The sequence below is a fragment of the Hyla sarda genome, unplaced genomic scaffold (genome assembly GCF_029499605.1).
Source record: "Hyla sarda isolate aHylSar1 unplaced genomic scaffold, aHylSar1.hap1 scaffold_769, whole genome shotgun sequence".
Classification (NCBI taxonomy): Eukaryota; Metazoa; Chordata; class Amphibia; order Anura; family Hylidae; genus Hyla; species Hyla sarda.
Window position 1 is genome coordinate 10,923 of NW_026610792.1, and position 26,578 is coordinate 37,500.

At 41.9% G+C, this 26,578-nt stretch overlaps 3 pseudogenes; all 3 read left to right on the top strand.

The window, feature by feature from the left end:
* The first annotated feature begins 5,629 nt into the window (after window positions 1-5,629).
* Window positions 5,630-5,732, top strand: LOC130345999 (U2 spliceosomal RNA; annotated as a pseudogene).
* Window positions 5,733-7,237: 1,505 nt separating this feature from the next.
* LOC130346000 (U2 spliceosomal RNA) lies at window positions 7,238-7,340 on the top strand (annotated as a pseudogene).
* A 5,039-nt stretch (window positions 7,341-12,379) lies between these two features.
* Window positions 12,380-12,482, top strand: LOC130345991 (U2 spliceosomal RNA; annotated as a pseudogene).
* The last annotated feature ends 14,096 nt before the right edge of the window (window positions 12,483-26,578 follow it).

A 26,578-nucleotide genomic window follows, 5' to 3' on the forward strand; every position in this document is an offset into this window, starting at 1 on the left:
ATTTTCCAGCATGCCCAAGCAGCCAAAAGCTGTCTGGACATGCTGAGACTTGTAGTTTTGCAACTGCTGGAGGCACCCTGGTTGGGAAAAGCTGGTCTACAATAAAGCTATTGAAGTGCAAAGTTCATATTCGTATTTATGTATGTGTTTTAAAATGAATGCTTTCCCCTTTTATGAACAAGTATATAATTACGATATGCCATGAGCTTGAAAAATTACGCAATATGGGGCTGGTATGCAACTTTTTCCAGGGCTGGTTTTTATCCCCAGTCCGGCCCTGCCCGTGGCTGTTGGTTTTATACCGTTTGGGGACAGCCAAGGAGGCGTCAGCAGACAACACAGGTAAGTGTGTGCTTGTGTGTGTGTGTGTGTGTGTGTGTGTGTGTGTGTTTCCTATGCAGATCCTAAACCCAGTATCAAATGCAAGTAGGAGGAGTAAGAAGGGTTCCTGCCAAAGCCAGGTTATGGATTGCATTTAAAAATGGTCCATCAGAGTGAAATGGACTCCCATCTTCCTGCTTAGCAATAATGATATGGGTTTAGGGCCTGCTGTGTGTACTGGTGGGTGACTGCCACCCAGCCAGAGTGTGTATGGGAGGCTGCCAGCCAGCCTCCCTTCCTACAAGTAGTGATGGTGCATGTGAAGGGGACAGCGTTGGTTCCTCCCCTTTCACAGTTATCACTTCTCATTCTTCCTTTTGGCTGGTATCAAATGTGGTGTCTGTTTATATCAGTTTAATATCTGATATGTCTCCTATCTGGTAGCATATATTAAGTGCACCACCAGGGTTCAGTGTTGGAAAGAAAGATTACCTGTTTATTTGCTGCAGCTGCTTGCTGGCTAGTCCAGTGGGCCCCTACTGCAGGCAAAAGACAATAGGTGGTGCTGCTTGTGTCTGGCCCCTGTTGGAGCGACCAGGCACAGGACTGCTGCTGCTGAATGTCCTCTTTAATTGAATAAGCTCAGCAACCAGCACACCTGTGCAGGTTGGACATGACATGATAGGTAGCTGTCTTTCAGGTAGTGGGTGCTGAATCTTGTTAATTGACCATGCATTGGTACTGTGGTATTGGAATAATTAAAACAAATGTTGCCAGCCAGCCATCCATCCATTGCAATAATGGATAGGACATCAGCTATGAGGCATTTGTTTGTACAAACTGCTGCTCACAACTAATGTTGTAATATAGTGTCTCCATCTGCTGGTGGTATTGAATAAGCAATAGTGCAATGATAGGGTCTGAAAAAGAAGAAAAATAAGAAGCAGCAGCATAGGAAAAAAGGAGGAAAGAAGGAAAACATGGAGAGAAGAAAAAAAGAAGGTAAAAAAAAGGTGAAAACATGTTTAAAAAAGTATTTCCATCTCTCTCTCTCTCTATATATGTATATATATATATATATATATATATATATATATATATATTTAAAAGAAAAAAAATTATATATATATATATATACATATAGAGACAGAGAAAGAGATAGATAGATAGATAGATAGATAGATAGATACACATAGATACACATAGATACACATACATACATACATACATACATACATACATACATACATATATATGTGTGTATTGTTGGAGTTGCAAACATGGGTGCACTTGACAAACTCAGTGCGGCTATTCCCCATTGAAAGATTGTTGCATCCAGGACCCTTAGCACTGTGATATGCTACTCAATACCACTGGCATGGCCAGGTGTAAACAACATCTGACCTTTGTTGTGTATGTAACCATGGAGATTGTGATGTCACCTAGGCCCACCAAAGAACAGCCTTGTCAGAAGCAGCACTGCCATGATCAGAAGCAGCAGCACCATAAGTTTTCAAATAAGCTGGATTTAACCAAGACAAGTGAGTCCAATAGGATGCAGGTATGTCCTCTATCCTTACAGCTTCCCGTGGCTGTTGGTTTTATACCGTTTGGGGACAGCCAAGGAGGCGTCAGCAGACAACACAGGTAAGTGTGTGCTTGTGTGTGTGTGTGTGTGTGTGTGTGTGTTTCCTATGCAGATCCTAAACCCAGTATCAAATGCAAGTAGGAGGAGTAAGAAGGGTTCCTGCCAAAGCCAGGTTATGGATTGCATTTAAAAATGGTCCATCAGAGTGAAATGGACTCCCATCTTCCTGCTTAGCAATAATGATATGGGTTTAGGGCCTGCTGTGTGTACTAGTGGGTGACTGCCACCCAGCCAGAGTGTGTATGGGAGGCTGCCAGCCAGCCTCCCTTCCTACAAGTAGTGATGGTGCATGTGAAGGGGACAGCGTTGGTTCCTCCCCTTTCACAGTTATCACTTCTCATTCTTCCTTTTGGCTGGTATCAAATGTGGTGTCTGTTTATATCAGTTTAATATCTGATATGTCCCCTATCTGGTAGCATATATTAAGTGCACCACCAGGGTTCAGTGTTGGAAAGAAAGATTACCTGTTTATTTACTGCTGCAGCTGCTTGCTGGCTAGTCCAGTGGGCCCCTACTGCAGGCAAAAGAAAATAGGTGGTGCCGCTTGTGTCTGGCCCCTGTTGGAGCGACCAGACACAGAACTGCTGCTGCTGAATGTCCTCTTTAATTGAATAAGCTCAGCAACCAGCACACCTGTGCAGGTTGGACATGACATGATAGGTAGCTGTCTTTCAGGTAGTGGGTGCTGAATCTTGTTAATTGACATGGGGGTGTCATTGCTGTTGATTGACCATGCATTGGTACTGTGGTATTGGAATAATAAAAACAAATGTTGCCAGCCAACCATCCATTGCAATAATGGATAGGACATCAGCTATGAGGCATTTGTTTGTACAAACTGCTGCTCACAACTAATGTTGTAATATAGTGTCTCCATCTGCTGGTGGTATTGAATAAGCAATAGTGCAATGATAGGGTCTGAAAAAGAAGAAAAATAAGAAGCAGCAGCATAGGAAAAAAGGAGGAAAGAAGGAAAACATGGAGAGAAGAAAAAAAGAAGGTTAAAAAAAAAGGTGAAAACATGTTTAAAAAAGTATTTCCATCTCTCTCTCTATATATATGTATATATATATATATATATATATATATATATATATAAAAGAAAAAAAATTATATATATATATATATATATATATATATACATAAAGAGAGAGTGAAAGAGATAGATAGATAGATAGATATAGATAGATATAGATAGATACACATAGATACACATAGATACACATAGATACACATACATACATACATACATACATACATACATACATACATATGTGTGTATTGTTGGAGTTGCAAACATGGGTGCACTTGACAAACTCAGTGCGGCTATTCCCCATTGAAAGATTGTTGCATCCAGGACCCTTAGCACTGTGATATGCTACTCAATACCACTGACATGGCCAGATGTAAACAACATCTGACCTTTGTTGTGTATGTAACCATGGAGATTGTGATGTCACCTAGGCCCACCAAAGAACAGCCTTGTCAGAAGCAGCACTGCCATGAGCACAAGCAGCAGCACCATAGGTTTTCAAATAAGCTGGATTTAACCAAGACAAGTGAGTCCAATAGGATGCAGGTATGTCCTCTATCCTTACAGTTTCCCGTGGCTGTTGGTTTTATACCGTTTGGGGACAGCCAAGGAGGCGTCAGCAGGCAACACAGGTAAGTGTGTGCTTGTGTGTGTGTGTGTGTGTGTGTGTGTATTTCCTATGCAGATCCTAAACCCAGTATCAAATGCAAGTAGGAGGAGTAAGAAGGGTTCCTGCCAAAGCCAGGTTATGGATTGCATTTAAAAATGGTCCATCAGAGTGAAATGAACTCCCATCTTCCTGCTTAGCAATAATGATATGGGTTTAGGGCCTGCTGTGTGTACTAGTGGGTGACTGCCACCCAGCCAGAGTGTGTATGGGAGGCTGCCAGCCAGCCTCCCTTCCTACAAGTAGTGATGGTGCATGTGAAGGGGACAGCGTTGGTTCCTCCCCTTTCACAGTTAACACTTCTCATTCTTCCTTTTGGCTGGTATCAAATGTGGTGTCTGTTTATATCAGTTTAATATCTGATATGTCCCCTATCTGGTAGCATATATTAAGTGCACCACCAGGGTTCAGTGTTGGAAAGAAAGATTACCTGTTTATTTGCTGCTGCTGCAGCTGCTTGCTGGCTAGTCCAGTGGGCCCCTACTGCAGGCAAAAGACAATAGGTGGTGTCGCTTGTGTCTGGCCCCTGTTGGAGCGACCAGGCACAGGACTGCTGCTGCTGAATGTCCTCTTTAATTGAATAAGCTCAGCAACCAGCACACCTGTGCAGGTTGGACATGACATGATAGGTAGCTGTCTTTCAGGTAGTGGGTGCTGAATCTTGTTAATTGACATGGGGGTGTCATTGCTGTTGATTGACCATGCATTGGTACTGTGGTATTGGAATAATAAAAACAAATGTTGCCAGCCAACCATCCATTGCAATAATGGATAGGACATCAGCTATGAGGCATTTGTTTGTACAAACTGCTGCTCACAACTAATGTTGTAATATAGTGTCTCCATCTGCTGGTGGTATTGAATAAGCAATAGTGCAATGATAGGGTCTGAAAAAGAAGAAAAATAAGAAGCAGCAGCATAGGAAAAAAGGAGGAAAACATGGAGAGAAGAAAAAAAGAAGGTTAAAAAAAAAGGTGAAAACATGTTTAAAAAAGTATTTCCATCTCTCTTTCTCTCTATATATGTATGTATATATATATATATATATATATATATATATATATATATATATATATATAAAAGAAAAAAAAATTATATATATATATATATATATATACATAAAGAGAGAGTGAAAGAGATAGATAGATATAGATAGATACACATAGATACACATAGATACACATAGATACACATAGATACACATAGATACACATAGATACATACATACATACATACATATGTGTGTATTGTTGGAGTTGCAAACATGGGTGCACTTGACAAACTCAGTGCGGCTATTCCCCATTGAAAGATTGTTGCATCCAGGACCCTTAGCACTGTGATATGCTACTCAATACCACTGGCATGGCCAGGTGTAAACAACATCTGACCTTTGTTGTGTATGTAACCATGGAGATTGTGATGTCACCTAGGCCCACCAAAGAGCAGCCTTGTCAGAAGCAGCACTGCCATGATCAGAAGCAGCAGCACCATAAGTTTTCAAATAAGCTGGATTTAACCAAGACAAGTGAGTCCAATAGGATGCAGGTATGTCCTCTATCCTTACAGCTTCCCGTGGCTGTTGGTTTTATACCGTTTGGGGACAGCCAAGGAGGCGTCAGCAGGCAACACAGGTAAGTGTGTGCTTGTGTGTGTGTGTGTGTGTGTGTTTCCTATGCAGATCCTAAACCCAGTATCAAATGCAAGTAGGAGGAGTAAGAAGGGTTCCTGCCAAAGCCAGGTTATGGATTGCATTTAAAAATGGTCCATCAGAGTGAAATGGACTCCCATCTTCCTGCTTAGCAATAATGATATGGGTTTAGGGCCTGCTGTGTGTACTGGTGGGTGACTGCCACCCAGCCAGAGTGTGTATGGGAGGCTGCCAGCCAGCCTACCTTCCTACAAGTAGTGATGGTGCATGTGAAGGGGACAGCGTTGGTTCCTCCCCTTTCACAGTTATCACTTCTCATTCTTCCTTTTGGCTGGTATCAAATGTGGTGTCTGTTTATATCAGTTTAATATCTGATATGTCCCCTATCTGGTAGCATATATTAAATGCACCACCAGGGTTCAGTGTTGGAAAGAAAGATTACCTGTTTATTTGCTGCAGCTGCTTGCTGGCTAGTCCAGTGGGCCCCTACTGCAGGCAAAAGACAATAGGTGGTGCCGCTTGTGTCTGGCCCCTGTTGGAGCGACCAGGCACAGGACTGCTGCTGCTGAATGTCCTCTTTAATTGAATAAGCTCAGCAACCAGCACACCTGTGCAGGTTGGACATGACATGATAGGTAGCTGTCTTTCAGGTAGTGGGTGCTGAATCTTGTTAATTGACATGGGGGTGTCATTGCTGTTGATTGACCATGCATTGGTACTGTGGTATTGGAATAATTAAAACAAATGTTGCCAGCCAGCCATCCATTGCAATAATGGATAGGACATCAGCTATGAGGCATTTGTTTGTACAAACTGCTGCTCACGACTAATGTTGTAATATAGTGTCTCCATCTGCTGGTGGTATTGAATAAGCAATAGTGCAATGATAGGGTCTGAAAAAGGAGTAAAATAAGAAGCAGCAGCATAGGAAAAAAGGAGGAAAGAAGGAAAACATGGAGAGAAGAAAAAAAGAAGGTAAAAAAAAGGTGAAAACATGTTTAAAAAAGTATTTCCATCTCTCTCTCTCTCTATATATGTATATATATATATATATATATATATTTAAAAGAAAAAAAAGATTATATATATATATATATATATATATATACATATAGAGAGAGAGAAAGAGATAGATAGATAGATAGATAGATACACATACATACATACATACATACATACATACAACATACATACATACATACATATGTGTGTATTGTTGGAGTTGCAAACATGGGTGCACTTGACAAACTCAGTGCGGCTATTCCCCATTGAAAGATTGTTGCATCCAGGACCCTTAGCACTGTGATATGCTACTCAATACCACTGGCATGGCCAGGTGTAAACAACATCTGACCTTTGTTGTGTATGTAACCATGGAGATTGTGATGTCACCTAGGCCCACCAAAGAACAGCCTTGTCAGAAGCAGCACTGCCATGAGCAGAAGCAGCAGATCCATAGGTTTTCAAATAAGCTGGATTTAACCAAGACAAGTGAGTCCAATAGGATGCAGGTATGTCCTCTATCCTTACAGCTTCCCGTGGCTGTTGGTTTTATACCGTTTGGGGACAGCCAAGGAGGCGTCAGCAGGCAACACAGGTAAGTGTGTGCTTGTGTGTGTGTGTGTGTTTCCTATGCAGATCCTAAACCCAGTATCAAATGCAAGTAGGAGGAGTAAGAAGGGTTCCTGCCAAAGCCAGGTTATGGATTGCATTTAAAAATGGTCCATCAGAGTGAAATGGACTCCCATCTTCCTGCTTAGCAATAATGATATGGGTTTAGGGTCTGCTGTGTGTACTGGTGGGTGACTGCCACCCAGCCAGAGTGTGTATGGGAGGCTGCCAGCCAGCCTCCCTTCCTACAAGTAGTGATGGTGCATGTGAAGGGGACAGCGTTGGTTCCTCCCCTTTCACAGTTATCACTTCTCATTCTTCCTTTTGGCTGGTATCAAATGTGGTGTCTGTTTATATCAGTTTAATATCTGATATGTCCCCTATCTGGTAGCATATATTAAATGCACCACCAGGGTTCAGTGTTGGAAAGAAAGATTACCTGTTTATTTGCTGCAGCTGCTTGCTGGCTAGTCCAGTGGGCCCCTACTGCAGGCAAAAGACAATAGGTGGTGCCGCTTGTGTCTGGCCCCTGTTGGAGCGACCAGGCACAGGACTGCTGCTGCTGAATGTCCTCTTTAATTGAATAAGCTCAGCAACCAGCACACCTGTGCAGGTTGGACATGACATGATAGGTAGCTGTCTTTCAGGTAGTGGGTGCTGAATCTTGTTAATTGACATGGGGGTGTCATTGCTGTTGATTGACCATGCATTGGTACTGTGGTATTGGAATAATTAAAACAAATGTTGCCAGCCAGCCATTCCTTGCAATAATGGATAGGACATCAGCTATGAGGCATTTGTTTGTACAAACTGCTGCTCACGACTAATGTTGTAATATAGTGTCTCCATCTGCTGGTGGTATTGAATAAGCAATAGTGCAATGATAGGGTCTGAAAAAGGAGTAAAATAAGAAGCAGCAGCATAGGAAAAAAGGAGGAAAGAAGGAAAACATGGAGAGAAGAAGAAAAGAAGGTAAAAAAAAGGTGAAAACATGTTTAAAAAAGTATTTCCATCTCTCTCTATATATGTATATATATAGTTACATAGTTAGTATGGTTGAAAAAAGACATACGTCCATCAAGTCCAACCAGGGGATTGAAGGGAAGGATGTAAGGGGATAAGGGAAAGGGATGTAGTTTTATAGTTCTGCATAAGCATTAATGTTATTTTGTTCCAGGAATGTATCTAACCCTGCTTTAAAGCTGTTAATTGTTCCTGCTGTGACCAGTTCCTGAGGTAGACCGTTCCATAAATTCACAGTCCTCACGGTAAAGAAGGCGTGCCGCCCCTTTAGACTAAACCTTTTCTTCTCCAGACGGAGGGAGTGCCCCCTCGTCCTTTGGGGGGGTTTAACCTGGAACAGTTTTTCTCCATATTTTTTGTATGGGCCATTTATATACTTATATACGTTTATCATATCCCCCCTTAAACGTCTCTTCTCAAGACTAAACAATTGTAACTCCTTTAATCGCTCCTCATAGCTAAGATGTTCCATGCCCCATATTAGTTTAGTCGCGCGTCTCTGCACCCTTTCCAACTCCGCAGTGTCCCTTTTATGAACAGGCGACCAAAACTGAACAGCATATTCCAGGTGAGGCCGTACCAATGCTTTATAAAGGGGGAGTATTATGTCCCTGCCCCTCGAGTCCATGCCTCTTTTTATACATGACAATATCCTGCCGGCTTTGGAAGCAGCAGCCTGACATTGCATGCTATTCTGTAATCTACAAGTACACCCAGATCCTTCTCTACCAGTGACTCTGCCAGTTTAATCCCCCCTAAGACATACGATGCATGCAGGTTATTAGTACCCAGATGCATAACTTTACATTTATCCACATTGAACCTCATTTGCCAAGTGGATGCCCAGACACTTAGTCTATCCAAGTCATCTTGTAACTTATGCACATCCTCTATAGACTGTACCGTGCTACAAAGCTTGGTGTCATCTGCAAAGATAGAAACAGAGCTGTTAATACCATCCTCTATATCATTGATAAATAAATTAAACAGCAGCGGTCCCAGTACTGAACCTTGGGGTACACCACTAATAACCGGGGACCAATCAGAGTACGAATCATTGACCACCACTCTCTGGGTACGATCCATGAGCCAGTGTTCAATCCAGTTACAAACTAAAGTTTCCAAGCCCAAGGACCTTAACTTACCTGTCAGATGTCTGTGAGGGACAGTATCAAACGCTTTGGCAAAATCCAGAAACACTATATCCACAGCCATTCCTCTGTCAAGGCTTCTACTCACCTCTTCATAAAAGCAAATTAGATTGGTTTGACAACTTCTATCCTTAGTAAACCCATGCTGGCTATCACTTATAATACTATTATCCCCTATGTATTCCTGTATGTAATCCCTTATAAGTCCTTCAAACAATTTACCCACAATGCACGTTAGACTTACCGGTCTATAATTGCCTGGCGAAGACCTAGAGCCCTTCTTGAAGATTGGTACCACATTAGCCTTGTGCCAGTCCCTTGGCACAATACCAGACACCAGAGAATCTCTAAATATCATGAACAACGGTACCGATATTACTGAACTTACCTCTCTAAGAACTCTTGGGTGTAGTCCATCCGGCCCTGGAGATTTGCTTACATTTACTTTACTTAACTTACCTTGTACCATCTCTACATTAAGCCAGTTCAATACATTATATGATGTGTTACCAGCACTGACCTGGCCAATGTCAGCTCCTTCTTCCATAGTATATACAGAACTAAAGAACCCATTCAGTAGCTCCGCCTTCTCTTGATCGCCCGTGACAACCTCCCCATTATCATTATTAAGGGGTCCTACATGCTCTGTCCTTGGTTTTTTTGTATTTATATATCTAAAAAAATATTTAGGATTAGTTTTGCTTTCTTCGGCCACCTGTCTCTCATTTTGAATTTTTGCTGTTTTTATTACATTTTTACAGATTTTATTAAGCTCCTTGTACTGTTTAAATGTTATAGCTGACCCATAAGATTTGTATTTTTTGAAGGCTATTTTTTTGTTGTTTATTGCTCTTTTAACCTCATTTGTCAGCCATGTAGGATTTAGTTTTAATCGTTTATATTTGTTCCCCTTTGGTATATATTTAGCTGTATAGTTATTTAGAGTTGATTTAAAGATGTCCCATTTACCTTCTGCATCAGCATTTGAGAACACCTCCCCCCAGTCTATGTCCTGTAGTGCAGCCCTCAACCCAGGGAAGTTTGCCTTTTTAAAGTTATATGTTTTTGCTTTCCCCGTCTGTCTTTGTTTTCTACATTTTAAGTCAAAAGTAACTATATTGTGGTCGCTATTACCAAGGTTTTCCCGCACAGTTACATTACCAACCAGCTCTGCGTTGTTGGAAATGATCAGATCCAACAAGGCATCACTTCTTGTTGGGTCCTCCACAAACTGGCCCAGAAAATTATCCTGCAATAAATTTAGGAATTGTCGCCCCTTTGTAGTTTTAGCCAACCCCGGACCCCAATCTATATCTGGATAGTTAAAATCTCCCATTATTACCACTGTACCTGCCCGGGCGGCCCTCTCTATTTGTTTATACAGCCGACCTTCTATCTCTTCAGTGATATTAGGGGGTCTGTAAATTACACCAAATATTATTTTTTCAGTATTTCCCTCCTTTTGTAATTCTACCCACAGTGATTCCACCTCATCAGAATCATCACACACTATGGCATCGTTCACACTGACTTTCATACCACTTCTTACAGACAGACTCCACCACCTTTTCTGTTCATTCTATCCTTGCGAAACAATGTAAACCCCTGCAGATTGACAGCCCAGTCATGCGAGGAGTCCAGCCATGTCTCAGTGACCCCAACTATATCAATATGTTCCTCCAGTATCAAGGCCTCAAGCTCCCCCATTTTATTTGCTAGGCTTCTGGCATTTGTGAACATACACTTTACATTTCCATTAAGTTTTACACATATAGTCTCACTAATGGGATTTTCAGAGTTATTGGGGTTAATGTCATTTTTTGAGTTATAAGGGCTAATTGTACTATTTAAGTTATTGGGGCTAATGGGATTTTTTGAGTTATTGGGTCTAACGTTATTATTTAAGTTATTGGGGCTAATGGGATTTTTTGCGTTATTGCGTCTAACGTTGTTATTTAAGTTATTGGGGCTAACGGTATTTTTTGAGTTAATGGGGCTTATTGTAGTTATTGAGTTATTGGGGCTAATGGAATTTTTTGAATTATTGGGATTACAATTTTTCGGGCTACATTTATTTTTACAGCTGGTTTGTAACGCATGAATCTCCTTATCCACTGTTCTTAACCTCCCCCCACAGGACTCCTCTCCACCCGCCATTATGTCCTGACCCCTCTTACATAGTTACATAGTTACATAGTTAGTACGGTCGAAAAAAGACATATGTCCATCAAGTTCAACCAGGTAATTAAGGGGTAGGGGTGTGGCGCGATATTGGGGAAGGGATGAGATTTTATATTTCTTCATTTTATATTTCTTCATTCTCTCTAACCTATCCATCCCACTGTCTGCTTTCTTTGCTTTATTATCCTCCCCCCACTCACCTAGTTTAAATACATATATATATATATATATATTTAAAAGAAAAAAAAATTATATATATATATATATATATATATATATATATATATATATATACATATAGAGAGAGAGAAAGAGATAGATAGATAGATAGATACACATACATACATACATACAACATACATACATACATACATATGTGTGTATTGTTGGAGTTGCAAACATGGGTGCACTTGACAAACTCAGTGCGGCTATTCCCCATTGAAAGATTGTTGCATCCAGGACCCTTAGCACTGTGATATGCTACTCAATACCACTGGCATGGCCAGGTGTAAACAACATCTGACCTTTGTTGTGTATGTAACCATGGAGATTGTGATGTCACCTAGGCCCACCAAAGAACAGCCTTGTCAGAAGCAGCACTGCCATGATCAGAAGCAGCAGCACCATAAGTTTTCAAATAAGCTGGATTTAACCAAGACAAGTGAGTCCAATAGGATGCAGGTATGTCCTCTATCCTTACAGCTTCCCGTGGCTGTTGGTTTTATACCGTTTGGGGACAGCCAAGGAGGCGTCAGCAGGCAACACAGGTAAGTGTGTGCTTGTGTGTGTGTGTGTGTGTGTGTTTCCTATGCAGATCCTAAACCCAGTATCAAATGCAAGTAGGAGGAGTGAGAAGGGTTCCTGCCAAAGCCAGGTTATGGATTGCATTTAAAAATGGTCCATCAGAGTGAAATGGACTCCCATCTTCCTGCTTAGCAATAATGATATGGGTTTAGGGTCTGCTGTGTGTACTGGTGGGTGACTGCCACCCAGCCAGAGTGTGTATGGGAGGCTGCCAGCCAGCCTCCCTTCCTACAAGTAGTGATGGTGCATGTGAAGGGGACAGCGTTGGTTCCTCCCCTTTCACAGTTATCACTTCTCATTCTTCCTTTTGGCTGGTATCAAATGTGGTGTCTGTTTATATCAGTTTAATATCTGATATGTCCCCTATCTGGTAGCATATATTAAATGCACCACCAGGGTTCAGTGTTGGAAAGAAAGATTACCTGTTTATTTGCTGCAGCTGCTTGCTGGCTAGTCCAGTGGGCCCCTACTGCAGGCAAAAGACAATAGGTGGTGCCGCTTGTGTCTGGCCCCTGTTGGAGCGACCAGGCACAGGACTGCTGCTGCTGAATGTCCTCTTTAATTGAATAAGCTCAGCAACCAGCACACCTGTGCAGGTTGGACATGACATGATAGGTAGCTGTCTTTCAGGTAGTGGGTGCTGAATCTTGTTAATTGACATGGGGGTGTCATTGCTGTTGATTGACCATGCATTGGTACTGTGGTATTGGAATAATTAAAACAAATGTTGCCAGCCAGCCATCCATTGCAATAATGGATAGGACATCAGCTATGAGGCATTTGTTTGTACAAACTGCTGCTCACGACTAATGTTGTAATATAGTGTCTCCATCTGCTGGTGGTATTGAATAAGCAATAGTGCAATGATAGGGTCTGAAAAAGGAGTAAAATAAGAAGCAGCAGCATAGGAAAAAAGGAGGAAAGAAGGAAAACATGGAGAGAAGAAAAAAAGAAGGTAAAAAAAAGGTGAAAACATGTTTAAAAAAGTATTTCCATCTCTCTCTCTCTATATATATGTATATATATATATATATATATATATATATATATATTTAAAAGAAAAAAAAAAAAATATATATATATATATATATATATATACATATAGAGAGAGAGAAAGAGATAGATAGATAGATAGATACACATACATACATACATACATACATACATACAACATACATACATACATACATATGTGTGTATTGTTGGAGTTGCAAACATGGGTGCACTTGACAAACTCAGTGCGGCTATTCCCCATTGAAAGATTGTTGCATCCAGGACCCTTAGCACTGTGATATGCTACTCAATACCACTGGCATGGCCAGGTGTAAACAACATCTGACCTTTGTTGTGTATGTAACCATGGAGATTGTGATGTCACCTAGGCCCACCAAAGAACAGCCTTGTCAGAAGCAGCACTGCCATGATCAGAAGCAGCAGCACCATAAGTTTTCAAATAAGCTGGATTTAACCAAGACAAGTGAGTCCAATAGGATGCAGGTATGTCCTCTATCCTTACAGCTTCCCGTGGCTGTTGGTTTTATACCATTTGGGGACAGCCAAGGAGGCGTCAGCAGGCAACACAGGTAAGTGTGTGCTTGTGTGTGTGTGTGTGTGTGTGTGTTTCCTATGCAGATCCTAAACCCAGTATCAAATGCAAGTAGGAGGAGTAAGAAGGGTTCCTGCCAAAGCCAGGTTATGGATTGCATTTAAAAATGGTCCATCAGAGTGAAATGGACTCCCATCTTCCTGCTTAGCAATAATGATATGGGTTTAGGGCCTGCTGTGTGTACTGGTGGGTGACTGCCACCCAGCCAGAGTGTGTATGGGAGGCTGCCAGCCAGCCTACCTTCCTACAAGTAGTGATGGTGCATGTGAAGGGGACAGCGTTGGTTCCTCCCCTTTCACAGTTATCACTTCTCATTCTTCCTTTTGGCTGGTATCAAATGTGGTGTCTGTTTATATCAGTTTACTATCTGATATGTCCCCTATCTGGTAGCATATATTAAGTGCACCACCAGGGTTCAGTGTTGGAAAGAAAGATTACCTGTTTATTTACTGCTGCAGCTGCTTGCTGGCTAGTCCAGTGGGCCCCTACTGCAGGCAAAAGACAATAGGTGGTGCCGCTTGTGTCTGGCCCCTGTTGGAGCGACCAGGCACAGGACTGCTGCTGCTGAATGTCCTCTTTAATTGAATAAGCTCAGCAACCAGCACACCTGTGCAGGTTGGACATGACATGATAGGTAGCTGTCTTTCAGGTAGTGGGTGCTGAATCTTGTTAATTGACATGGGGGTGTCATTGCTGTTGATTGACCATGCATTGGTACTGTGGTATTGGAATAATAAAAACAAATGTTGCCAGCCAACCATCCATTGCAATAATGGATAGGACATCAGCTATGAGGCATTTGTTTGTACAAACTGCTGCTCACAACTAATGTTGTAATATAGTGTCTCCATCTGCTGGTGGTATTGAATAAGCAATAGTGCAATGATAGGGTCTGAAAAATAAGAAGCAGCAGCATAGGAAAAAAGGAGGAAAGAAGGAAAACATGGAGAGAAGAAAAAAAGAAGGTTAAAAAAAAGGTGAAAACATGTTTAAAAAAGTATTTCCATCTCTCTCTCTATATATATATGTATATATATATATATGTATATATATATATATATTTAAAAGAAAAAAAAATTATATAAATATATATATATATATATACATATAGAAAGAGATAGATAGATAGATACAGATAGATAGATACACATACATACATACATACATACATACATACATACATACATACATATGTGTGTATTGTTGGAGTTGCAAACATGGGTGCACTTGACAAACTCAGTGCGGCTATTCCCCATTAAAAGATTGTTGCATCCAGGACCCTTAGCACTGTGATATGCTACTCAATACCACTGGCATGGCCAGGTGTAAACAACATCTGACCTTTGTTGTGTATGTAACCATGGAGATTGTGATGTCACCTAGGCCCACCAAAGAACAGCCTTGTCAGAAGCAGCACTGCCATGAGCAGAAGCAGCAGCACCATAGGTTTTCAAATAAGCTGGATTTAACCAAGACAAGTGAGTCCAATAGGATGCAGGTATGTCCTCTATCCTTACAGCTTCCCGTGGCTGTTGGTTTTATACCGTTTGGGGACAGCCAAGGAGGCGTCAGCAGGCAACACAGGTAAGTGTGTGCTTGTGTGTGTGTGTGTGTGTGTGTGTTTCCTATGCAGATCCTAAACCCAGTATCAAATGCAAGTAGGAGGAGTAAGAAGGGTTCCTGCCAAAGCCAGGTTATGGATTGCATTTAAAAATGGTCCATCAGAGTGAAATGGACTCCCATCTTCCTGCTTAGCAATAATGATATGGGTTTAGGGTCTGCTGTGTGTACTGGTGGGTGACTGCCACCCAGCCAGAGTGTGTATGGGAGGCTGCCAGCCAGCCAGCCTCCCTTCCTACAAGTATTGATGGTGCATGTGAAGGGGACAGCGTTGGTTCCTCCCCTTTCACAGTTATCACTTCTCATTCTTCCTTTTGGCTGGTATCAAATGTGGTGTCTGTTTATATCAGTTTAATATCTGAAATGTCCCCTATCTGGTAGCATATATTAAGTGCACCACCAGGGTTCAGTGTTGGAAAGAAAGATTACCTGTTTATTTGCTGCAGCTGCTTGCTGGCTAGTCCAGTGGGCCCCTACTGCAGGCAAAAGACAATAGGTGGTGCCGCTTGTGTCTGGCCCCTGTTGGAGCGACCAGGATCAGGACTGCTGCTGCTGAATGTCCTCTTTAATTGAATAAGCTCAGCAACCAGCACACCTGTGCAGGTTGGACATGACATGATAGGTAGCTGTCTTTCAGGTAGTGGGTGCTGAATCTTGTTAATTGACATGGGGGTGTCATTGCTGTTGATTGACCATGCATTGGTACTGTGATATTGGAATAATTAAAACAAATGTTGCCAGCCAGCCATCCATTGCAATAATGGATAGGACATCAGCTATGAGGCATTTGTTTGTACAAACTGCTGCTCACAACTAATGTTGTAATATAGTGTCTCCATCTGCTGGTGGTATTGAATAAGCAATAGTGCAATGATAGGGTCTGAAAAAGAAGAAAAATAAGAAGCAACAACATAGGAAAAAAGGAGGAAAGAAGGAAAACATGGAGAGAAGAAAAAAAGAAGGTAAAAAAAAGGTGAAAACATGTTTAAAAAAGTATTTCCATCTCTCTCTCTCTCTATATATGTATATATATATATATATATATATATATATATATATATATATATTTAAAAGAAAAAAAAATTATATATATATATATATATATATATATATATACATACAAAAAAAGAGGATTGCAGCAGCACACATTGGTCAAAAAAATTGAGGCTCTTAGCGCACTTTTTGATCAAAACGTGTCCCCCATCCACCACGGGGAGGTGGCCTCATTTAGGATGGGAACCTAGCACAAATTCTGAGCCTAACACTCAACTATCCACTCACCTCTGCTGGGCATATAGCCTCTGACTGGGTGACATGCTGGATCCATTTAAAACTCCACCTGTGAGAAAGGGGGAGGGGTGCACAGCTAAACAGGGTGCCATTACCCCCTGAATTGTACACACAAGAAAAAAAGAAAGATAGCCGGCACAACAGCCTAATACACGGGTGCACACTGCCATGGCATCAGAGTATACAAAAAAAGAGGATTGCAGCAGCACACATTGGTCAAAAAAATTGAGGCTCTTAGCGCACTTTTTGATCAAAACGTGTCCCCCATCCACCACGGGGAGGTGGCCTCATTTAGGATGGGAACCTAGCACAAATTCTGAGCCTAACACTCAACTATCCACTCACCTCTGCTGGGCATATAGCCTCTGACTGGGTGACATGCTGGATCCATTTAAAACTCCACCTGTGAGAAAGGGGGAGGGGTGCACAGCTAAACAGGGTGCCATTACCCCCTGAATTGTACACACAAGAAAAAAAGAAAGATAGCCGGCACAACAGCCTAATACACGGGTGCACACTGCCATGGCATCAGAGTATACAAAAAAAGAGGATTGCAGCAGCACACATTGGTCAAAAAAATTGAGGCTCTTAGCGCACTTTTTGATCAAAACGTGTCCCCCATCCACCACGGGGAGGTGGCCTCATTTAGGATGGGAACCTAGCACAAATTCTGAGCCTAACACTCAACTATCCACTCACCTCTGCTGGGCATATAGCCTCTGACTGGGTGACATGCTGGATCCATTTAAAACTCCACCTGTGAGAAAGGGGGAGGGGTGCACAGCTAAACAGGGTGCCATTACCCCCTGAATTGTACACACAAGAAAAAAAGAAAGATAGCCGGCACAACAGCCTAATACACGGGTGCACACTGCCATGGCATCAGAGTATACAAAAAAAGAGGATTGCAGCAGCACACATTGGTCAAAAAAATTGAGGCTCTTAGCGCACTTTTTGATCAAAACGTGTCCCCCATCCACCACGGGGAGGTGGCCTCATTTAGGATGGGAACCTAGCACAAATTCTGAGCCTAACACTCAACTATCCACTCACCTCTGCTGGGCATATAGCCTCTGACTGGGTGACATGCTGGATCCATTTAAAACTCCACCTGTGAGAAAGGGGGAGGGGTGCACAGCTAAACAGGGTGCCATTACCCCCTGAATTGTACACACAAGAAAAAAAGAAAGATAGCCGGCACAACAGCCTAATACACGGGTGCACACTGCCATGGCATCAGAGTATACAAAAAAAGAGGATTGCAGCAGCACACATTGGTCAAAAAAATTGAGGCTCTTAGCGCACTTTTTGATCAAAACGTGTCCCCCATCCACCACGGGGAGGTGGCCTCATTTAGGATGGGAACCTAGCACAAATTCTGAGCCTAACACTCAACTATCCACTCACCTCTGCTATATGCCCAGCAGAGGTGAGTGGATAGTTGAGTGTTAGGCTCAGAATTTGTGCTAGGTTCCCATCCTAAATGAGGCCACCTCCCCGTGGTGGATGGGGGACACGTTTTGATCAAACAGTGCGCTAAGAGCCTCAATTTTTTTGACCAATGTGTGCTGCTGCAATCCTCTTTTTTTGTATACTCTGATGCCATGGCAGTGTGCACCCGTGTATTAGGCTGTTGTGCCGGCTATCTTTCTTTTTTTCTTATATATATACATACATATAGAGAGAGAGAAAGAGATAGATAGATAGATAGATACACATACATACATACATACATACAACATACATACATACATATGTGTGTATTGTTGGAGTTGCAAACATGGGTGCACTTGACAAACTCAGTGCGGCTATTCCCCATTGAAAGATTGTTGCATCCAGGACCCTTAGCACTGTGATATGCTACTCAATACCACTGGCATGGCCAGGTGTAAACAACATCTGACCTTTGTTGTGTATGTAACCATGGAGATTGTGATGTCACCTAGGCCCACCAAAGAACAGCCTTGTCAGAAGCAGCACTGCCATGATCAGAAGCAGCAGCACCATAAGTTTTCAAATAAGCTGGATTTAACCAAGACAAGTGAGTCCAATAGGATGCAGGTATGTCCTCTATCCTTACAGCTTCCCGTGGCTGTTGGTTTTATACCGTTTGGGGACAGCCAAGGAGGCGTCAGCAGGCAACACAGGTAAGTGTGTGCTTGTGTGTGTGTGTTTCCTATGCAGATCCTAAACCCAGTATCAAATGCAAGTAGGAGGAGTAAGAAGGGTTCCTGCCAAAGCCAGGTTATGGATTGCATTTAAAAATGGTCCATCAGAGTGAAATGGACTCCCATCTTCCTGCTTAGCAATAATGATATGGGTTTAGGGTCTGCTGTGTGTACTGGTGGGTGACTGCCACCCAGCCAGAGTGTGTATGGGAGGCTGCCAGCCAGCCTCCCTTCCTACAAGTAGTGATGGTGCATGTGAAAGGGGACAGCGTTGGTTCCTCCCCTTTCACAGTTATCACTTCTCATCCTTCTTTTTGGCTGGTATCAAATGTGGTGTCTGTTTATATCAGTTTAATATCTGATATGTCCCCTATCTGGTAGCATATATTAAGTGCACTACCAGGTTTCAGTGTTGGAAAGAAAGATTACCTGTTTATTTGCTGCTGCAGCTGCTTGCTGGTTAGTCCAGTGGGCCCCTACTGCAGGCAAAAGACAATAGGTGGTGCCGCTTGCGTCTGGCCCCTGTGGGAGCAACCAGGCACAGGACTGCTGCTGCTGAATGTCCTCTTTAATTGAATAAGCTCAGCAACCAGCACACCTGTGCAGGTTGGACATGACATGATAGGTAGCTGTCTTTCAGGTAGTAGGTGCTGAATCTTGTTAATTGACATGGGGGTGTCATTGCTGTTGATTGACCATGCATTGGTACTGTGGTATTGGAATAATTAAAACAAATGTTGCCAGCCAGCCATCCATTGCAATAATGGATAGGACATCAGCTATGAGGCATTTGTTTGTACAAACTGCTGTTCACAACTAATGTTGTAATATAGTGTCTCCATCTGCTGGTGGTATTGAATAAGCAATAGTGCAATGATAGGGTCTGAAAAAGAAGAAAAATAAGAAGCAGCAGCATAGGAAAAAAGGAGGAAAGAAGGAAAACATGGAGAGAAGAAAAAAAGAAGGTAAAAAAAAGGTGAAAACATGTTTAAAAAAGTATTTCCATCTCTCTCTCTCTCTCTCTATATATGTATATATATATATATATATATATATTTAAAAGAACAAAAATTATATATATATATATATATATATACATATACATATTGAGAGAGAGAAAGAGATAGATAGATAGATAGATACACATACATACATACATACATACATACATACATACATACGTAGGTTGTATATTGTTGGAGTTGCAAACATGGGTGCACTTGACAAACTCAGTGCGGCTATTCCCCATTGAAAGATTGTTGCATCCAGGACCCTTAGCACTGTGATATGCTACTCAATACCACTGGCATGGCCAGGTGTAAACAACATCTGACCTTTGTTGTGTATGTAACCATGGAGATTGTGATGTCACCTTGGCCCACCAAAGAACAGCCTTGTCAGAAGCAGCACTGCCATGAGCAGAAGCAGCAGCACCATATGTTTTCAAATAAGCTGGATTTAACCAAGACAAGTGAGTCCAATAGGATGCAGGTATGTCCTCTATCCTTACAGCTTCCCGTGGCTGTTGGTTTTATACCGTTTGGGGACAGCCAAGGAGGTGTCAGCAGGTAACACAGGTAAGTGTGTGCTTTTGTGTGTGTGTGTGTTTCCTATGCAGATCCTACACCCAGTATCAAATGCAAGTAGGAGGAGTAAGAAGGGTTCCTGCCAAAGCCAGGTTATGGATTGCATTTAAAAATGGTCCATCAGAGTGAAATGGACTCCCATCTTCCTGCTTAGCAATAATGATATGGTTTTAGGGCCTGCTGTGTGTACTGGTGGGTGACTGCCACCCAGCCAGAGTGTGTATGGGAGGCTGCCAGCCAGCCTCCCTTCCTACAAGTAGTGATGGTGCATGTGAAGGGGACAGCGTTGGTTCCTCCCCTTTCACAGTTATCACTTCTCATTCTTCCTTTTGGCTGGTATCAAATGTGGTGTCTGTTTATATCAGTTTAATATCTGATATGTCCCCTATCTGGTAGCATATATTAAGTGCACCACCAGGGTTCAGTGTTGGAAAGAAAGATTACCTGTTTATTTGCTGCTGCAGCTGCTTGCTGGCTAGTCCAGTGGGCCCCTACTGCAGGCAAAAGACAATAGGTGGTGCCGCTTGTGTCTGGCCCCTGTTGGAGCGACCAGGCACAGGACTGCTGCTGCTGAATGTCCTCTTTAATTGAATAAGCTCAGCAACCAGCACACCTGTGCAGGTTGGACATGACATGATAGGTAGCTGTCTTTCAGGTAGTGGGTGCTGAATCTTGTTAATTGACATGGGGGTGTCATTGCTGTTGATTGACCATGCATTGGTACTGTGGTATTGGAATAATAAAAACAAATGTTGCCAGCCAACCATCCATTGCAATAATGGATAGGACATCAGCTATGAGGCATTTGTTTGTACAAACTGCTGCTCACAACTAATGTTGTAATATAGTGTCTCCATCTGCTGGTGGTATTGAATAAGCAATAGTGCAATGATAGGGTCTGAAAAAGAAGAAAAATAAGAAGCAGCAGCATAGGAAAAAAGGAGGAAAACATGGAGAGAAGAAAAAAAGAAGGTTAAAAAAAAAGGTGAAAACATGTTTAAAAAAGTATTTCCATCTCTCTTTCTCTCTATATATGTATGTATATATATATATATATATATATATATATATATATAAAAAAGAAAAAAAATTATATATATATATATATATATATACATAAAGAGAGAGTGAAAGAGATAGATAGATATAGATAGATACACATAGATACACATAGATACACATAGATACACATAGATACATAGATACATAGATAGATAGATAGATAGATACATAGATACATACATACATACATACATATGTGTGTATTGTTGGAGTTGCAAACATGGGTGCACTTGACAAACTCAGTGCGGCTATTCCCCATTGAAAGATTGTTGCATCCAGGACCCTTAGCACTGTGATATGCTACTCAATACCACTGGCATGGCCAGGTGTAAACAACATCTGACCTTTGTTGTGTATGTAACCATGGAGATTGTGATGTCACCTAGGCCCACCAAAGAACAGCCTTGTCAGAAGCAGCACTGCCATGAGCAGAAGCAGCAGCACCATAGGTTTTCAAATAAGCTGGATTTAACCAAGACAAGTGAGTCCAATAGGATGCAGGTATGTCCTCTATCCTTACAGCTTCCCGTGGCTGTTGGTTTTATACCGTTTGGGGACAGCCAAGGAGGCGTCAGCAGGCAACACAGGTAAGTGTGTGCTTGTGTGTGTTTCCTATGCAGATCCTAAACCCAGTATCAAATGCAAGTAGGAGGAGTAAGAAGGGTTCCTGCCAAAGCCAGGTTATGGATTGCATTTAAAAATGGTCCATCAGAGTGAAATGGACTCCCATCTTCCTGCTTAGCAATAATGATATGGGTTTAGGGCCTGCTGTGTGTACTGGTGGGTGACTGCCACCCAGCCAGAGTGTGTATGGGAGGCTGCCAGCCAGCCTCCCTTCCTACAAGTAGTGATGGTGCATGTGAAGGGGACAGCGTTGGTTCCTCCCCTTTCACAGTTATCACTTCTCATTCTTCCTTTTGGCTGGTATCAAATGTGGTGTCTGTTTATATCAGTTTAATATCTGATATGTCCCCTATCTGGTAGCATATATTAAGTGCACCACCAGGGTTCAGTGTTGGAAAGAAAGATTACCTGTTTATTTGCTGCTGCAGCTGCTTGCTGGCTAGTCCAGTGGGCCCTACTGCAGGCAAAAGACAATAGGTGGTGCCGCTTGTGTCTGGGCCCCTGTTGGAGCGACCAGGCACAGGACTGCTGCTGCTGAATGTCCTCTTTAATTGAATAAGCTCAGCAACCAGCACACCTGTGCAGGTTGGACATGACATGATAGGTAGCTGTCTTTCAGGTAGTGGGTGCTGAATCTTTTTAATTGGCTAAAACTACAAAGGGGCGACAATTCCTAAATTTATTGCAGGATAATTTTTTGGGCCAGTTTGTGGAGGACCCAACAAGAAGTGATGCCTTGTTGGATCTGATCATTTCCAACAACGCAGAGCTGGTTGGTAATGTAACTGTGCGGGAAAACCTTGGTAATAGCGACCACAATATAGTTACTTTTGACTTAAAATGTAGAAAACAAAGACAGACGGGGAAGGCAAAAACATATAACTTTAAAAAGGCAAATTTCCCTGGGCTGAGGGCTGCACTACAGGACATAGACTGGGGGGAGGTGTTCTCAAATACTGATACAGAAGGTAAATGGGACATCTTTAAATCAACTCTAAATAACTATACAGCTAAATATATACCAAAGGGGAACAAATATAAACGATTAAAACTAAATCCTACATGGCTGACACATGATGTTAAAAGAGCAATAAACAACAAAAAAATAGCCTTCAAAAAATACAAATCTGAGGGGTCAGCTATAACATTTAAACAGTACAAGGAGCTTAATAAAATCTGTAAAAATGTAATAAAAACAGCAAAAATTCAAAATGAGAGACAGGTGGCCAAAGAAAGCAAAACTAATCCTAAATATTTTTTTAGATATATAAATGCAAAAAAACCAAGGACAGAGCATGTAGGACCCCTTAATAATGATAATGGGGAGGTTGTCACAGGCAATCAAGAGAAGGCGGAGCTACTGAATGGGTTCTTTAGTTCTGTATACACTATGGAAGAAGGAGCTGACATTGGCCAGGTCAGTGCTGGTAACACATCATGTAATGTACTGAACTGGCTTAATGTAGAGATGGTACAAGGTAAGTTAAGTGATATAAATGTAAGCAAATCCCCAGGACCGGATGGACTACACCCAAGAGTTCTTAGAGAGGTAAGTTCAGTAATATCTGTACCCCTGTTCATGATATTTAGAGATTCTCTGGTGTCTGGTATTGTGCCAAGGGACTGGCGCAAGGCGAATGTGGTGCCAATCTTCAAAAAGGGCTCTAGGTCTTCCCCAGGAAACTATAGACCGGTAAGTTTAACGTGCATTGTGGGTAAATTGTTTGAAGGACTTATAAGGGATTACATACAGGAATACATAGGGGATAATTGTATTATAAGTGATAGCCAGCATGGGTTTACTAAGGATAGAAGTTGTCAAACCAATCTAATTTGCTTTTATGAAGAGGTGAGTAGAAGCCTTGATAGAGGAATGGCTGTGGATATAGTGTTTCTGGATTTTGCTAAAGCGTTTGATACTGTCCCTCACAGACGTCTGACAGGTAAGTTAAGGTCTTTGGGTTTGGAAATTTTAGTTTGTAACTGGATTGAACACTGGCTCATGGATCGTACCCAAAGAGTGGTGGTCAATGATTCGTACTCTGATTGGTCCCCGGTTATTAGTGGTGTACCCCAAGGTTCAGTACTGGGCCCGCTGTTGTTTAATTTATTTATCAATGATATAGAGGATGGTATTAACAGCTCTGTTTCTATCTTTGCAGATGACACCAAGCTTTGTAGCACGGTACAGTCTATAGAGGATGTGTATAGGTTACAAGATGACTTGGATAGACTAAGTGTCTGGGCATCCACTTGGCAAATGAGGTTCAATGTGGATAAATGTAAAGTTATGCATCTGGGTACTAATAACCTGAATGCATCGTATGTCTTAGGGGGGATTAAACTGTCAGAGTCACTGGTAGAGAAGGATCTGGGTGTACTTGTAGATCACAGACTACAGAATAGCATGCAATGTCAGGCTGCTGCTTCCAAAGCCGGCAGGATATTGTCATGTATCAAAAGAGGCATGGACTCAAGGGACAGGGACATAATACTCCCCCTTTATAAATCATTGGTACGGCCTTACCTGGAATATGCTGTTCAGTTTTGGGCACCTGTCCATAAAAGGGACACTGCGGAGTTGGAAAGGGTGCAGAGACGCGCGACTAAACTAATATGGGGCATGTCACATCTTAGCTATGAGGAGCGCTTAAAGGAGTTACAATTGTTTAGTCTTGAGAAGAGACGTTTAAGGGGGGATATGATAAACGTATATAAGTATATTAATGGCCCATACAAAAAATATGGAGAAAAACTGTTCCAGGTTAAACCCCCCCAAAGGACGAGGGGGCACTCCCTCCGTCTGGAGAAGAAAAAGTTTAGTCTCAAGGGGCGACACGCCTTCTTTACCGTAAGGACTGTGAATTTATGGAACGGTCTACCTCAGGAACTGGTCACAGCAGGAACAATTAACAGCTTTAAAACAGGATTAGATACATTCCTGGAACAAAATAAAATTAATGCTTATGAAGAAATATAAAATCTCATCCCTTCCCCAATATCGCGCCACACCCCTACCCCTTAATTCCCTGGTTGAACTTGATGGACATATGTCTTTTTTCGACCATTCTAACTATGTAACTATGTAACTATGACATGGGGGTGTAATTGCTGTTGATTGACCATGCATTGGTACTGTGGTATTGGAATAATTAAAACAAATGTTGCCAGCCAGCCAGCCATTGCAATAATGGATAGAACATCAGCTATGAGGCATTTGTTTGTACAAACTGCTGCTCACAACTAATGTTGTAATATAGTGTCTCCATCTGCTGGTGGTATTGAACAAGCAATAGTGCAATGATAGGGTCTGAAAAAGAAGAAAAAGAAGAAGCAGCAGCATAGGAAAAAAGGAGGAAAGAAGGAAAACATGGAGAGAAGAAAAAAAGAAGGTTAAAAAAAGGTGAAAACATGTTTAAAAAAGTATTTCCATCTCTCTCTCTCTCTCTATATATATATATGTATATATGTATATATATATATATATATATATATATTTGAAAGAAAAATTTTTTTATATATATATATATATATATATATATACATATAGAGAGAGAGAAAGAGAAAGATAGATAGATAGATAGATAGATATAGATAGATACACATACATACATACATACATACATACGTGTGTATTGTTGGAGTTGCAAACATGGGTGCACTTGACAAACTCAGTGCGGCTATTCCCCATTGAAAGATTGTTGCATCCAGGACCCTTAGCACTGTGATATGCTACTCAATACCACTGGCATGGCCAGGTGTAAACAACATCTGACCTTTGTTGTGTATGTAACCATGGAGATTGTGATGTCACCTAGGCCCACCAAAGAACAGCCTTGTCAGAAGCAGCACTGCCATGAGCAGAAGCAGCAGCACCATAGGTTTTCAAATAAGCTGGATTTAACCAAGACAAGTGAGTTAAATAGGATGCAGGTATGTCCTCTATCCTTACAGCTTCCCGTGGCTGTTGGTTTTATACCGTTTGGGGACAGCCAAGGAGGCGTCAGCAGGCAACACAGGTAAGTGTGTGCTTGTGTGTGTGTGTGTGTGTGTATTTCCTATGCAGATCCTAAACCCAGTATCAAATGCAAGTAGGAGGAGTAAGAAGGGTTCCTGCCAAAGCCAGGTTATGGATTGCATTTAAAAATGGTCCATCAGAGTGAAATGGACTCCCATCTTCCTGCTTAGCAATAATGATATGGGTTTAGGGCCTGCTGTGTGTACTAGTGGGTGACTGCCACCCAGCCAGAGTGTGTATGGGAGGCTGCCAGCCAGCCTCCCTTCCTACAAGTAGTGATGGTGCATGTGAAGGGGACAGCGTTGGTTCCTCCCCTTTCACAGTTATCACTTCTCATTCTTCCTTTTGGCTGGTATCAAATGTGGTGTCTGTTTATATCAGTTTAATATCTGATATGTCCCCTATCTGGTAGCATATATTAAGTGCACCACCAGGGTTCAGTGTTGGAAAGAAAGATTACCTGTTTATTTGCTGCTGCAGCTGCTTGCTGGCTAGTCCAGTGGGCCCCTACTGCAGG